This window comes from Panthera onca, chromosome B1 (genome assembly GCF_046562875.1).
Source record: "Panthera onca isolate mPanOnc1 chromosome B1, mPanOnc1 haplotype 2, whole genome shotgun sequence".
Classification (NCBI taxonomy): domain Eukaryota; kingdom Metazoa; phylum Chordata; class Mammalia; order Carnivora; family Felidae; genus Panthera; species Panthera onca.
This window is the reverse complement of record NC_138342.1, coordinates 85,432,577-85,446,700: the sequence shown is the minus strand read 5'-3', so window position 1 is coordinate 85,446,700 and position 14,124 is coordinate 85,432,577. Positions and strand designations below refer to the sequence as shown.

The 14,124-nt window shown below is 40.5% G+C and overlaps 1 long non-coding RNA gene across 1 annotated transcript; it reads left to right on the top strand.

Moving 5' to 3' along the window:
- Nucleotides 1–1,049: 1,049 nt before the first annotated feature.
- LOC132693281 (uncharacterized) lies at nucleotides 1,050–12,958 on the top strand. The gene is made up of 3 exons (XR_013554909.2): nucleotides 1,050–1,206; nucleotides 3,177–3,243; nucleotides 11,581–12,958. It is a non-coding gene; the product is annotated as an uncharacterized LOC132693281 (long non-coding RNA).
- The last annotated feature ends 1,166 nt before the right edge of the window (nucleotides 12,959–14,124 follow it).

The window sequence follows — 14,124 nt, the reverse complement described above, 5'->3', positions numbered from 1 at the left end:
GGCAGTAAAATCACATACAGTAAAATCAACCCTTTTAAAATATACACTTCACTATTTTTTAGTATATTCACAAGACTGTGCACCCCTACCGGTACTTAATTCCAGAACATTTTTATCACCCTGAAGAGAAACCCCAAGCCAATAAGCAGTCATTCCTCATTTCCCCACCTCCCAAGCCCTTGGCAAACACTAACCTACTTTCTGCCTGTATAGATTTGCCTATTCTGGACATTTCCTTCAAAACATGATCTTTTGTGGCTTCTTTCACTTAGTGTAATGTTTTCAAGGTTCATCCATGTTTTCACAGATATCAATCATCCATTCCTCTTTATGGCTGAATAATAGTCTAATGTATTGATATACCACATATTGTTTATTCATTCACCCGTTGGTGAATATTTGAGCTGTTTCCACTTTTGGGCTATTTTGAATAATGCTATTCTGAACATTCATGTACAAGTTTTTCTAAAAAGATGTTTTTAATCATCTTGGGTATATGTGTAGGAATTGCTGGATCGTATGGTAACTATGTTTAATTTTTTGAAGAACTATCAAACTATTTTCCAAAGAGGCTGCACTATTTTACATTCCTACAAGCAACATATGAAGGCTCCAATTTCTCCACATTCTTGCCAACATTTGTTACCATTCATCTTTTTATTATAGTCATCCTAGTGGGTGTGAAGTATCTCATTTTAGTTTTGGGTTGCATTGCCCTAATGACTAATCATGTAGAACACCTTTTATGTACTTTTTGGCCATTTGTAAGTCTTCTTGGATAAATGTATATTCAAATTCTTTGCCAATTTTTAATTGAGTTTTTGTCTTTTTGCTGTTGAATCGTAAGAGTTCTTTATATAGTCTGAATTCTAGAGTCTTACCACATACATGATTTGCAACTATTTTTTTCTTATTCTATGCTTTGTCTCTATTTTCTGGACAGCGTTTTAAAAGTATAAATGTTTTTTATTTTGAAATTCAAATTTATCTCTTTTTCCTTTCTGTTAAAAAATTTTTTTAATGTTTATTTATTTTTGAAAGAGAGACAGAGACAGAGCATGAGCAAGGGAGGAGCAGAGAAAGAGGAAGACAGAGAATCTAAAGCAGGTTCCAGGCTCTGAGCTGTCAGCACAGAGCTCAATGTGGGGCTTGAACTCATGAGATCATGACCAGAGCCGAAGTCGGACACCTAACTGAGCCACCCAGGTGCCCTTTTTCCTTTCATTACTTGTGCTTCCATAGTTAAATATAAAAAAAACTATTGTCTAATCCCATGTCACAAAGATTTGCACCAATGTTTTTCTTTTTTTTTTTTAAGCTTATTTATTTATTTTGAGAGAGAGAGAATGGAAGCTCGAGAGAGATGGGGGGGAGAGAGAGAGAGAGGAATCCCAGTCACTGTCAGTGCAGAGCTCGCCAATGTGGGCCTCGAAGTCACCAACCTATGAGATCATAACCCGAGCCGAAGTCAGATATTTAACTAACTGAGCCACCAGGAACCTCTGCACCTGTGTTTTCCTAAGTGTTTTATTTATTTATTTATTTATTTATTTATTTATTTATGATAGAAGAATGCCTTTTTTTTCCCCCTAATGTTTACTTTTGAGAGAGAGCGTGAGCAGGGGAGGGGCAGAGAGAGGGAGACAGAATCTGAAGCAGGGTCCAGGTTCTGAGCTGTCAGCACAAAGCCTGACACAGGGCTTGAACCCATGAACTCTGAGATCATGACCTAAGCCAAAGTCAGACCCTTAACTGACTGAGCCACCCGGGAGCCCCCATTTTGCAGTTATTTTAAATGAAATAGTTTTCTTAGGGACACGTGGCTGGCTCAGTCAGAACATGTGATTCGATCTTGGGGTCGTGAATTTGAGTCCCACGAAGGGTTGTAGCGATTACTTAAATGAATAAAACTTAAAAAAAGGAAAAGAAATGGTTTTTTAAATTTTATTTTCAGATTGTTCATTGCTAATGTATAAGAAGGCAATTGAGTTTTGTATATTGACCTTGTATCCTATAAGCTTGCTGAACTCATTTATTTGCTCTAGTATTTATGTATGTGTATTTCTTAGGAGTTTTTATATACAAGATCATGTCATCTGTGAATGGTTTTACTTCTTCTTTTTCAGTCTGGATATTTTAAATTCTTTTTCATGCTTAATTGCCTTAGCTAGAACTTCCAATGCAATGTTGAATAGAACTGGTGTGAGCAGACATCCTTAACTTGTTACTAACCTTAGTGGTGACCCTTCTATTTCAATCAGAGATATATAAAATGTGGGCTGTATCTCCACTGTGATTTCAATCCAGTCCCTCCTATGAGGGTTCACTTTATCGTTTTTTGGGGGTATTCATATTCTTAACACTTTAAGATTTTAAAGAGTAATCCTTCATTTTGTGTAAAGTATGAACAAATCTAGACCAAGATACTAAGAATTATAATATATACAATAATCTTTTAAAAATCCAGAAGATAATATATAGAATGCTAGACTAAAGAGCTAGTTGTCTTATAATTTATCATCCACTCTAAGTTTTATTATTGTGACTGTAATGAACCACTGTGATCTGAATAAATTTCACGACATAGTTCAGAGGTAAGGTGCAAGGGAAGGAAAAGGTAGCTCTTGGTTGTTCAGGACTTGCTTAGCCGGCAAGTAGGATTTGCAATCATAGGATTTCAAGGTTGGAATTGCAAATCCACAAAGTTCAACCATCGTCCATGCTTGAGTTCCTTTTACACTTAGCTTTTCTAAGTATGTATGTAACCCTGTGGTTCAATCCCTCTAGTGAGAAGAAACTCTATCATACAAGCAAGGCCACCTATTCCACCCTGAACACTTCAGAACATTTATTGTTTCAATGACCTAAACTTTTTTTTTTTTTTTATCATTAAAGCCTTCTGCAGAGAGTGGTAAAGCAAGTTAAATGAGACAAGGTTATTATTATCCACAGTAGTACAGTTAGCTAGAAAGTTAAAATTAATTGCTCCCATGTAATTTAAGAATGATAAGTATTAATTTCTTTTCATTTAGAAAATGAAACTTGATGGACAGTCAAATATCAAAAATAAACCAAATACTATTTCTTTAAGTTTAGGCCACAGTGATCTTAGCATCATGTGTATGATAGAAGAAGTCCATCAATTAAAACATGTTTATCAAGGACCTCTGTTGTAGGTGCTGTGGATGGTGAGAAAAACCCTGAGATTCCACCTTTTAGTGGGCTTACAATCTCTTTGATCAGGTAAGATAAAAATGGAAATAATAACTGAAAATATGAGGACACTGACAACATGGCCGATGAAGGGTTAAAAATAATACAATGTAGGGCTTCCCAGGAAGGTGAGGTCCTGAGAAGTCAGTGGACACATTATGGACGTTGGAGGGTCTGCGGATTGATGGAGGACAGGACTTAACTATGGAGGATGGGGTGGGGGGCTAAGCCACACCTTCAAAGATGGTGTGATTCTTAGATGAGAATGAACAAGGAGGCCATTTCAGGCTGAGAGGTGTGAGCACAGCCACAGAGGTGGGAAAGGAGTAGAAGGCCTGCAGGCAAGTCTGAGAGCTGCACGAGAAAACCTTGACAAGGTGAAAATGGGGTAGATGGTAGAGGGCCAGGCTAAGGAACAGTAGGATTTTGTCCGGCAAATGTTTGAGAAATAAAAAATGAGTTTAAATAGGGGCATGCTGTGCTTCTGAAACCCTAAAAACCCAGAAGAACAAGTGAGACTACAGTTATGTAGTCTTGTGACTATTGCAGAAGTTCAGAATTGAAATGAAAGTCCACCGTATGTGGAAAGTGGTGGGAATAGAAAAGCAGGGCTGGATGTTAGTGAAGTTATATAAGAAGAATCAAAAGAATTTAGAGGAGAGGGAAGATGGCGGCGTAGGAGGACGCTGGGCTCACCGCGCGTCCTGCTGATCACTTAGGTTCCACCTACACCTGCCTAAATAACCCAGAAAACCGCCAGAGGATTAGCAGAACGGAGTCTCCTGAGCCAAGCGCAGACGAGAGGCCCACGGAAGAGGGTAGGAAGGGCGGCGAGGCGGTGCGCGCTCCACGGACTGGCGGGAGGGACCCGGGGCGGAGGGGCGGCTCGCCGGCCAAGCAGAGCCCCTGAGTCTGGCTGGCAAGAGCGGAGGGGCTGGACGGAGTGTGTTCCGACAGCAAGTGCGACTTAGCCTCTGGGAGGTCATAAGTTAACAGCTCTGCTGAGAAAGCGGGAAGGCTGGAGGACAAAGGGAGGGAGAGCTGCTGAGCCCCCGGACGACAGAGCTCAGTTTGGTGGGGAACAAAGGCGCTCACCAGCGCCATCTCCCCCGCCCATCCCCCCAGCCAAAATCCCAAAGGGAACCAGTTCCTGCCAGGGAACTTGCTTGCTTCGCGCAAACACCCAACTCTGTGCTCCTGCGGAGCCAAACCTCCGGCAGCGGATCTGACTCCCTCCCGCTGCCACAGGGTCCCTCCTGAAGTGGATCACCTAAGGAGAAGCGAGCTAAGCCTGCCCCTCCTGCCCCCGTGCACCTTGCCTACCCACCCCAGCTAATACGCCAGATCCCCAGCACCACAAGCCTGGCAGTGTGCAAGTAGCCCAGATGGGCCACGGCACCCCACAGTGAATCCCGCCCCTAGGAGAGGGGAAGAGAAGGCACACACCAGTCTGACTGTGGCCCCAGCAGTGGGCTGGGGGCAGACATCAGGTCGGACTGCGGCCCCGCCCACCAACTCCAGTTATACACCACAGCACAGGGGAAGTGCCCTGCAGGTCCTCACCACTCCAGGGACTATCCAAAATGACCAAATGGAAGAATTCCCCTCAGAAGAATCTCCAGGAAATAACAACAGCTAATGAACTGATCAAAAAGGATTTAAATAATATAACAGAAAGTGAATTTAGAATAATAGTCATAAAATTAATCACTGGGCTTGAAAACAGTATAGAGGACAGCTGAGAATCTCTTGCTACAGAGACCAAGGGACTAAGGAACGGTCACGAGGAGCTGAAAAGCGCTTTAAACGAAATGCAAAACAAAATGGAAACGACGACAGCTCGGATTGAAGAGGCAGAGGAGAGAATAGGTGAACTAGAAGATAAAGTTATGGAAAAAGAGGAAGCTGAGAGAAAGAGAGATAAAAAAATCCAGGAGTATGAGGGGAAAATTAGAGAACTAAGTGATACACTAAAAAGAAATAATATACACATAATTGGTATCCCAGAGGAGGAAGAGAGAGGGAAAGGTGCTGAAGGGGTACTTGAAGAAATTATAGCTGAGAACTTCCCTGAACTGGGGAAGGAAAAAGGCATTGAAATCCAAGAGGCACAGAGAACTCCCTTCAGACGCAACTTGAATCGATCTTCTGCACAACGTATCATAGTGAAAGCGGCAAAATACAAGGATAAAGAGAAAATTCTGAAAGCAGCAAGGGATAAACGTGCCCTCACATATAAAGGGAGACCTATAAGACTCGTGACTGATCTCTCTTTTGAAACTTGGCAGGCCAGAAAGGATTGGCACGATATCTTCAGTGTGCTAAACAGAACAAATATGCAGCCGAGAATCCTTTATCCAGCAAGTCTGTCATTTAGAATAGAAGGAGAGATAAAGGTCTTCCCAAACAAACAAAAACTGAAGGAATTTGTCACTACTAAACCAGCCCTACAAGAGATCCTAAGGGGGATCCTGTGAGACAAAGTACCAGAGACATCACTATAAGCATAAAACATACAGACATCACAATGACTCTAAACCCGTATCTTTCTATAATAACACTGAATGTAAATGGATTAAATGTGCCAACCAAAAGACATAGGGTATCAGAATGGATAAAAAAACAAGACCCATCTATTTGCTGTCTACAAGAGACTCATTTTAGATCTGAGGACACCTTTAGATTGAGAGTGAGGGGATGGAGAACTATTTATCATGCTCCTGGAAGCCAAAAGAAAGCTGGAGTAGCCATACTTATATCAGACAAACTAGACTTTAAATTAAAGGCTGTAACAAGGGATGAAGAAGGGCATTATATAATAATTACAGGGTCTATCCATCAGGAAGAGCTAACAATTATAAATGTCTATGCGCCGAATACCGGAGCCCCCAAATATATAAAACAATTACTCATAAACATAAGCAACCTTATTGATAAGAATGTGGTAATTACAGGGAACTTTAACACTCCACTTACAGAAATGGATAGATCATCTAGACACACGGTCAATAAAGAAACAAGGGCCCTGAATGATACATTGGATCAGATGGACTTGACAGATATATTTAGAACTCTGCATCCCAAAGCAACAGAATATACTTTCTTCTCGAGTGCACGTGGAACATTCTCCAAGATAGATCATATACTGGGTCACAAAACAGCCCTTCATAAGTTTACAAGAATTGAAATTATACCATGCATACTTTCAGACCACAATGCTATGAAGCTTGAAATCAACCACAGGAAAAAGTCTGGAAAACCTCCAAAAGCATGGAGGTTAAAGAACACCCTACTAACGAATGAGTGGGTCAACCAGGCAATTAGAGAAGAAATTAAAAAATATATGGAAACAAATGAAAATGAAAATACACCAATCCAAACGCTTTGGGACGCAGCGAGGCATTCCTGAGAGGAAAATACATTGCAATCCAGGCCTATCTCAAGAAACAAGAAAAATCCCAAATACAAAATCTAACAGCACACCTAAAGGAAATAGAAGCAGAACAGCAAAGGCAGCCTAAACCCAGCAGAAGAAGAGAAATAGTAAAGATCAGAGCAGAAATAAACAATATAGAACTAAAAAAACTGTAGAGCAGATCAACGAAACCAAGAGTTGATTTTTTGAAAAAATAAACAAAATTGACAAACCTCTAGCCAGGCTTTTCAAAAAGAAAAGGGAGATGACCCAAATAGATAAAATCATGAATGAAAATGGAATTATTACAACCAATCCCTCAGAGATACAAACAATTATCAGGGAATACTATGAAAAATTATATGCCAACAAATTGGACAACCTGGAAGAAATGGACAAATTCCTAAACACCCACACTCTTCCAAAACTCAATCAGGAGGAAATAGAAAGTTTGAACAGACCCATAACCAGCGAAGAAATTGAATTGGTTATCAAAAATCTCCCAACAAATAAGAGTCCAGGACCAGATGGCTTCCCAGGGGAGTTCTACCAGACGTTTAAAGCAGAGATAATACCTATCCTTCTCAAGCTATTCCAAGAAATAGAAAGGGAAGGAAAACTTCCAGACTCATTCTATGAAGCCAGTATTACTTTGATTCCTAAACCAGACAGAGACCCAGTAAAAAAAGAGAACTACAGGCCAATATCCCTGATGAATATGGATGCAAAAATTCTCAATAAGATACTAGCAAATCGAATTCAACGGCATATAAAAAGAATTATTCACCATGATCAAGTGGGATTCATTCCTGGGATGCAGGGCTGTTTCAACATTTGCAAATCAATCAACGTGATACATCACATTAACAAAAAAAAAGAGAAGAACCATACGATCCTGTCAATCGATGCAGAAAAGGCCTTTGACAAAATCCAGCACCCTTTCTTAATAAAAACCCTTGAGAAAGTCGGGATAAAAGGAACATACTTAAAGATCATAAAAGCCATTTATGAAAATCCCACAGCTAACATCATCCTCAACGGGGAAAAACCGAGAGCTTTTTTCCTGAGATCAGGAACACGACAGGGATCCCCACTCTCACCACTGTTGTTTAACATAGTGCTGGAAGTTCTAGCATCAGCAATCAGACAACAAAAGGAAATCAAAGGCATCAAAATTGGCAAAGATGAAGTAAAGCTTTCGCTTTTTGCAGATGACATGATATTATACATGGAAAATCCGATAGACTCCACCAGAAGTCTGCTAGAACTGATACATGAATTCAGCAAAGTTGTAGGATACAAAATCAATGTACAGAAATCAGTTGCATTCTTATACACTAACAATGAAGCAACAGAAGACAAATGAAGAAACTGATCCCATTCACAATTGCACCAAGAAGCATAAAATACCTAGGAATAAATCTAACCAAAGATGTAAAAGATCTGTATGCTGAAAACTATAGAAAGCTTATGAAGGTAATTGAAGAAGATTTAAAGAAATGGAAAGACATTCCCTGCTCATGGATTGGAAGAATAAATATTGTCAAAATGTCAATACTACCCAAAGCTATCTACACATTCAATGCAATCCCAATCAAAATTGCACCAGCATTCTTCTCGAAACTAGAACAAGCAATCCTAAAATTCATATGGAACCACAAAAGGCCCCGAATAGCCAAAGTAATTTTGAAGAAGAAGACCAAAGCAGGAGGCATCACAATCCCAGACTTTAGCCTCTACTACAAAGCTGTCATCATCAAGACAGCATGGTATTGGCACAAAAACAGACACATAGACCAATGGAATAGAATAGAAACCCCAGAACTAGACCCACAAACATATGGCCAACTAATCTTTGACAAAGCAGGAAAGAACATCCAATGGAAAAAAGACAGTCTCTTTAACAAATGGTGCTGGGAGAACTGGACAGCAACATGCAGAAGGTTGAAACTGGACCACTTTCTCACACCATTCACAAAAATAAACTCAAAATGGATAAAGGACCTGAATGTGAGACAGGAAACCATCAAAACCATAGAGGAGAAAGCAGGAAAAGACCTCTCTGACCTCAGCCGTAGCAATCTCTTACTCGACACATCCCCAAAGGCAAGGGAATTAAAAGCAAAAGTGAATTACTGGGACCTTATGAAGATAAAAAGCTTCTGCACAGCAAAGGAAACAACCAACAAAACTAAAAGGCAACCAACGGAATGGGAAAAGATCTTTGCAAATGACATATCGGACAAAGGGCTAGTATCCAAAATCTATAAAGAGCTCACCAAACTCCACACCCGAAAAACAAATAACCCAGTGAAGAAATGGGCAGAAAACATGAATAGACACTTCTCTAAAGAAGACATCCGGATGGCCAACAGGCACATGAAAAGATGTTCAACGTCGCTCCTTATCAGGGAAATACAAATCAAAACCACACTCAGATATCACCTCACGCCAGTCAGAGTGGCCAAAATGAACAAATCAGGAGACTATATAGACGCTGGAGAGGATGTGGAGAAACGGGAACCCTCTTGCACTGTTGGTGGGAATGCAAATTGGTGCAGCCACTCTGGAAAACAGTGTGGAGGTTCCTCAGAAAATTAAAAATAGACCTACCCTATGACCCAGCAATAGCACTGCAAGGAATTTACCCAAGGGATACAGGAGTACTGATGCATAGGGGCACTTGTACCCCAATGTTTATAGCAGCACTCGCAACAATAGCCAAATTATGGAAAGAGCCTAAATGTCCATCAACTGATGAATGGATAAAGAAATTGTGGTTTATATACACAATGGAATACTACATGGCTATGAGAAAGAATGAAATATGGCCTTTTGTAGCAACATGGATGGAACTGGAGAATGTGATGCTAAGTGAAATAAGCCATACAGAGAAAGACAGATACCATATGGTTTCACTCTTATGTGGATCCTGAGAAACTTAACAGAAACCCATGGGGGAGGGGAAGGAAAAAAAAAAAAAAAAAAGAGGTTAGAGTGGGAGAGAGCCAAAGCATGAGAGACTGTTAAAAACTGAGAACAAACTGAGGGTTGCTGGGGGGTGGGAGGGAGGGGAGGGTGGGTGATGGGTATTGAGGAGGGCACCTTTTGGGATGAGCACTGGGTGTTGTATGGAAACCAATTTGACAATAAATTTCATATATTAAAATAAATAAATAAATAAATAAATAAATAAATAAATAAATAAGAATTTAGTGACTTAGAGTCAGAGGGCAAATAACTCTCACACTTTTTGATAATAACTAGTATAAGACAGGCATTTATATAATGCACATATTAATATATATGTGTGGGGTGCCTGGGTGCCTCAGTCGGTTAAGCGTCCATCTTCAGCTCAGGTCATGATCTCACAGTTTGTGAGTTCGAGCCCCGATCGGGCTCTGTGCTGACAGCTCAGAGCCTGGAGCCTGCTTTGGATTCTGTGTCTCCTCTCTCTGCTCCTCCCCTGCTCATGCTCTCTCTCTCTCAAAAATAAATAAACATTAAAGAAAATGAGATTTTGGCTCTCTGTTGAAGAAAACATCTTTGGAAAGGGGCTGATTTTGCCACTCTTGTACTTAAGAGTCAACAATTTATTCATTTTTCTGGAAAGCAAGTTGTATTAGAGGGAAGAGTAGAAAAAACCTGGAAGCCTGACATGTGTGCCTGAAAGGGCAAAAGGTAAGAGAAGTGCTGAGAAAAATGTTACCTTTTCCATTTTACCTGGAGTTTACAGCATAACGTACAAAATAAAATTAATATTTACCGCTGACACAGCACTTAAGTGGTTCCTTCTCTGAAAGAATCTGGGAAGAAAGTTAAACCAAGATAGGCAAACAAGACAGTAGCATGTCATTTCTTAACTATGCAGATGAGGTATTCACCAGTACAGCTGGAAGATAGAGGACAGGAGAGGGAGTGGTCTGGAATTACCAGAAGAGGAAAGGAAGGGAAATGTCGAGTTTGCCCCTTTCAAGCCAAGATGTATCAATGGGCCATAATAAAAGTGACTCTGCTCCTCAGGTTTAGGCAAGTTGCTTAATCTGGGTCCTCTATCTTTTGTTACCAAGACTAAAAACCCCACTGGAGTAATCTGTACAAACAAATCAACGCGTGGAGAATTAGGAAAATTGGTCCAGGACAGAAGAGTCAGGTGGTGGTATTCTCCTAGTTTTTCTACAGATTGAAAAAAAAATCATCTTGGAAAAGGGACTTAGGGCTCACATCTAAATGTGTGTATAGAGAAGGACTCTGGCTACCTTGTTGCAGAGTCCCAGGTTACCAACTTGGATTTCGCTGTGCTGGTATGTTCTCCATTTCCAGGGTTTTGTCTGGACTGAGGGGTCACTTATTAACCCTATGGGGTTATTTTGTACCAGGCCTCTTTGTCAGGTTACAGAACTTGGCAGTTTCACCCTCAAAACAGAGGTGTCATTTTAACACAAGTAGCAGTCAGTGAGTGAAGTCAAATAATTTAAAAGGAGCACAATGGATGCATTAAATTTTTAAAAATTTATTTATTTATTTTGAGAAAGAGAGACAGCACACAAAGGTGAGTAGGGGAGGGGCAGAGATGGGATCCCACAAAGACTCTGTACTGTTGGAATGGAGCCTGACACAGGGCTCCATCCCACAAACCATGAGATCATGATCTGAGTTGAAATGAAGAGTTGGATGTTTAACTGATTGAGTCACCCAGGCACACCTCGATGCATTAAATTTTATCACAGTCTCTATTATCAGTTGTGTAAGACTACTCTCCCCTGGAAGGACCAAAACCTTCAGAAAAAAAGATCAGCTTTCTCTTATTTAATACATAGAGGTGTTATACATTATTCTGCAACACAATCCTCAAGATTTCTACCTAAAAGTTTCTCTTTAATTTGTGGGTAATTTCTGTGGAACTGGAATAATCAGATGAGTTCATCTATTTTCTCTTTATCAATTTGCAGAGAAGGAGTCAGATAAAAGGATATGGCCACATTGCTTTCATCCCAGAATAACACTCAAGTGCCTGAGGAGAAGCCCAAAACACAGTTCAAAGTCTTTATTTCTAGTCTCTGGTGAGAGTGCGACAGGAAGAATGTGGGCCTGTTCTGACCTGCCTGGGATTGAAGAGGAAGGGTGTGTGTGACCATCCCCTCCCACCTTCAGTGACGTTGCCATCTAAGCCTTGCAGTATGTATGGAGTCCCCACTTGCCCTACACTTGTACCAAGAGAATTTAGCTGGATGATGGGATCAGGAATCCCTCTGAATGTTGTGCCCTGAAGAAAATGTGGCCATTTCTAGTCATTGTGTAAAATGACATAAAGCTAACAGATGGCTGTGGCCTCTGTCCCTCAACACAAATGCCCCTGGATTTCTACTCCCTCACAGAGATAGAGGTGAATCCCTGCTAAGCCACACTTGTGAGGCCGCCAGCCTGGGGCGGAGATGAGAGCCCACAGAAGAAGCAGCGGACCACAGCGCTGCAAGTTCTGAGCCTCTCTTGTTGAGAAGCAGGGAGTACCTATTTGAGCTCTTTAGTGAGTAACAACACCTGTTTCCTCTGGCAGTACTCCTTCATCACTTCATTGATTCTGCAGTGAACCATACTCTAAAGCTTTTACTGGGGGGTCTGGTCTGTGAACATTCACTCCTAGTTCTGTCTACAGGAACAGGTGTGAGAACTTCAAGGTCACAAACAATGACCACCTTGGAACACTAATTCACTATCTATGTGAGGTTAGCATTTGCACATTTGATACGATTTTCTGATAAATGATTAAGGACAGTATGGAACGTGCAACCAGCCAACTGCTCAAGAATGGCTGGCTTAGGAGATTGGCTCTCCATCCTCTGAAAGACTAGGCTGAAGAGACCTGATTTTTGTAGCACATCCCTCTCCCTTCCTGAGTTGTAGTTGGATAAAACACTGGGCTGCATACCAGGGATTCTCAGCCCACATGGTACGGTTGGTTATTCACAAAGGCATAGTGAAATAAGAAAATTCACAAAATGGAGTGGGTCGTTGGCAAGGCCAAGTTGATTGCATTTAACAGAATTTTTCAAAGTTTAAGACTATGCTTTTAAATTTTAGGTGATAAAATGTCTTTCCTCTTAAAGGAATATTATGTAGAATAAGTGTGGATATACATGTATGAGAGCACCCATGTATGTAATTAATGTACTTCCTCAGCAAAGGGAAGTGGAAAACTGTCTCTTTCTGACTCTTCTGGGGAAATGTTACTGGTCTCTGAAGTTCCAAGATCTGGGAGCCACCGTTTTGTGCCGTGTTTTGTACACTGGAATGTAAATATGGTAAGAGTTCATCTGAGCCTATTTCTTTTTTTTTTTTTTTTTTTTTTTCCAACGTTTTTTATTTATTTTTGGGACAGAGAGAGACAGAGCATGAACGGGGGAGGGGCAGAGAGAGAGAGGGAGACACAGAATCGGAAACAGGCTCCAGGCTCCGAGCCATCAGCCCAGCGCCTGACGCGGGGCTCAGAGCCTGACGCGGGGCTCGAACTCACGGACCGTGAGATCGTGACCTGGCTGAAGTCGGACGCTTAACCGACTGCGCCACCCAGGCGCCCCTGAGCCTATTTCTTTAAAAAAACTAATTGGTTTATTTTGGAGCAGTTTTAAGTGCATGTAAAATAAGTGAAAAGGACAGAGAGGTTCCATAAGCTTCCTTTGCCCCCTCCCCCCCCCCCCCCCCCCCCCCCCAGTTTTCCCTGTTATTAACATCTTGCATTAGTGTGGTACATTTGTTATAATAGATGAATCGATATTGATACATTAGTATTAACTAAAGTATACAGTTTACATAGGGGTTATTTGTGTTGCACATTCTATGGGTTTTAACCACATATAATGACATGTATCCACCATCACAGCATCACACAGTATAGTTTTATTGCCCTAAAAACACTCTGTGCCTTGCCTGTTCATCCTTCTGTGCTTTGATCTGTTCATCAGCAACCAATGATCTTTTTTTCTGTCTCCATAATTTTACTCTTTCCAGAATATCATATTGTTGCAATCATAATATGTAGCTTTTCAGACTTATTTCTTTCATTTATCAATATGCATTAAAGTTCCTCCATGTCTCTTTTGGCTTAATAGCTCTTTTTTTTTTTTTTTTAATCACTGAATGATACTCCATTGCCTGGATCTACCACAGTTTCGTTTTCCCATTCGCCCATTAAAGGACATCTCGGTTGATTCCAACTTTGGCAATCATGAATCAAGTTTTATCTTGGCCCATTTTTTTGCATTTAAAAATACAAATTCATTTACTACTACTAAAAGGATATTCACCATGAAAATTTAGAAAGTACAAGAAATATAAAAAAGAAGATAAATGTTATTGGTCACCTGACTCCAAAGATAAAACTGGTAACTCTTAGTGTATATCTATACTCTCTTTTCTCCCTAAATCTATATATAGCTATATTTGGAAGCTATATCTATGTCTATATATACTTTAATTAATATTTTTTTATAAACTTG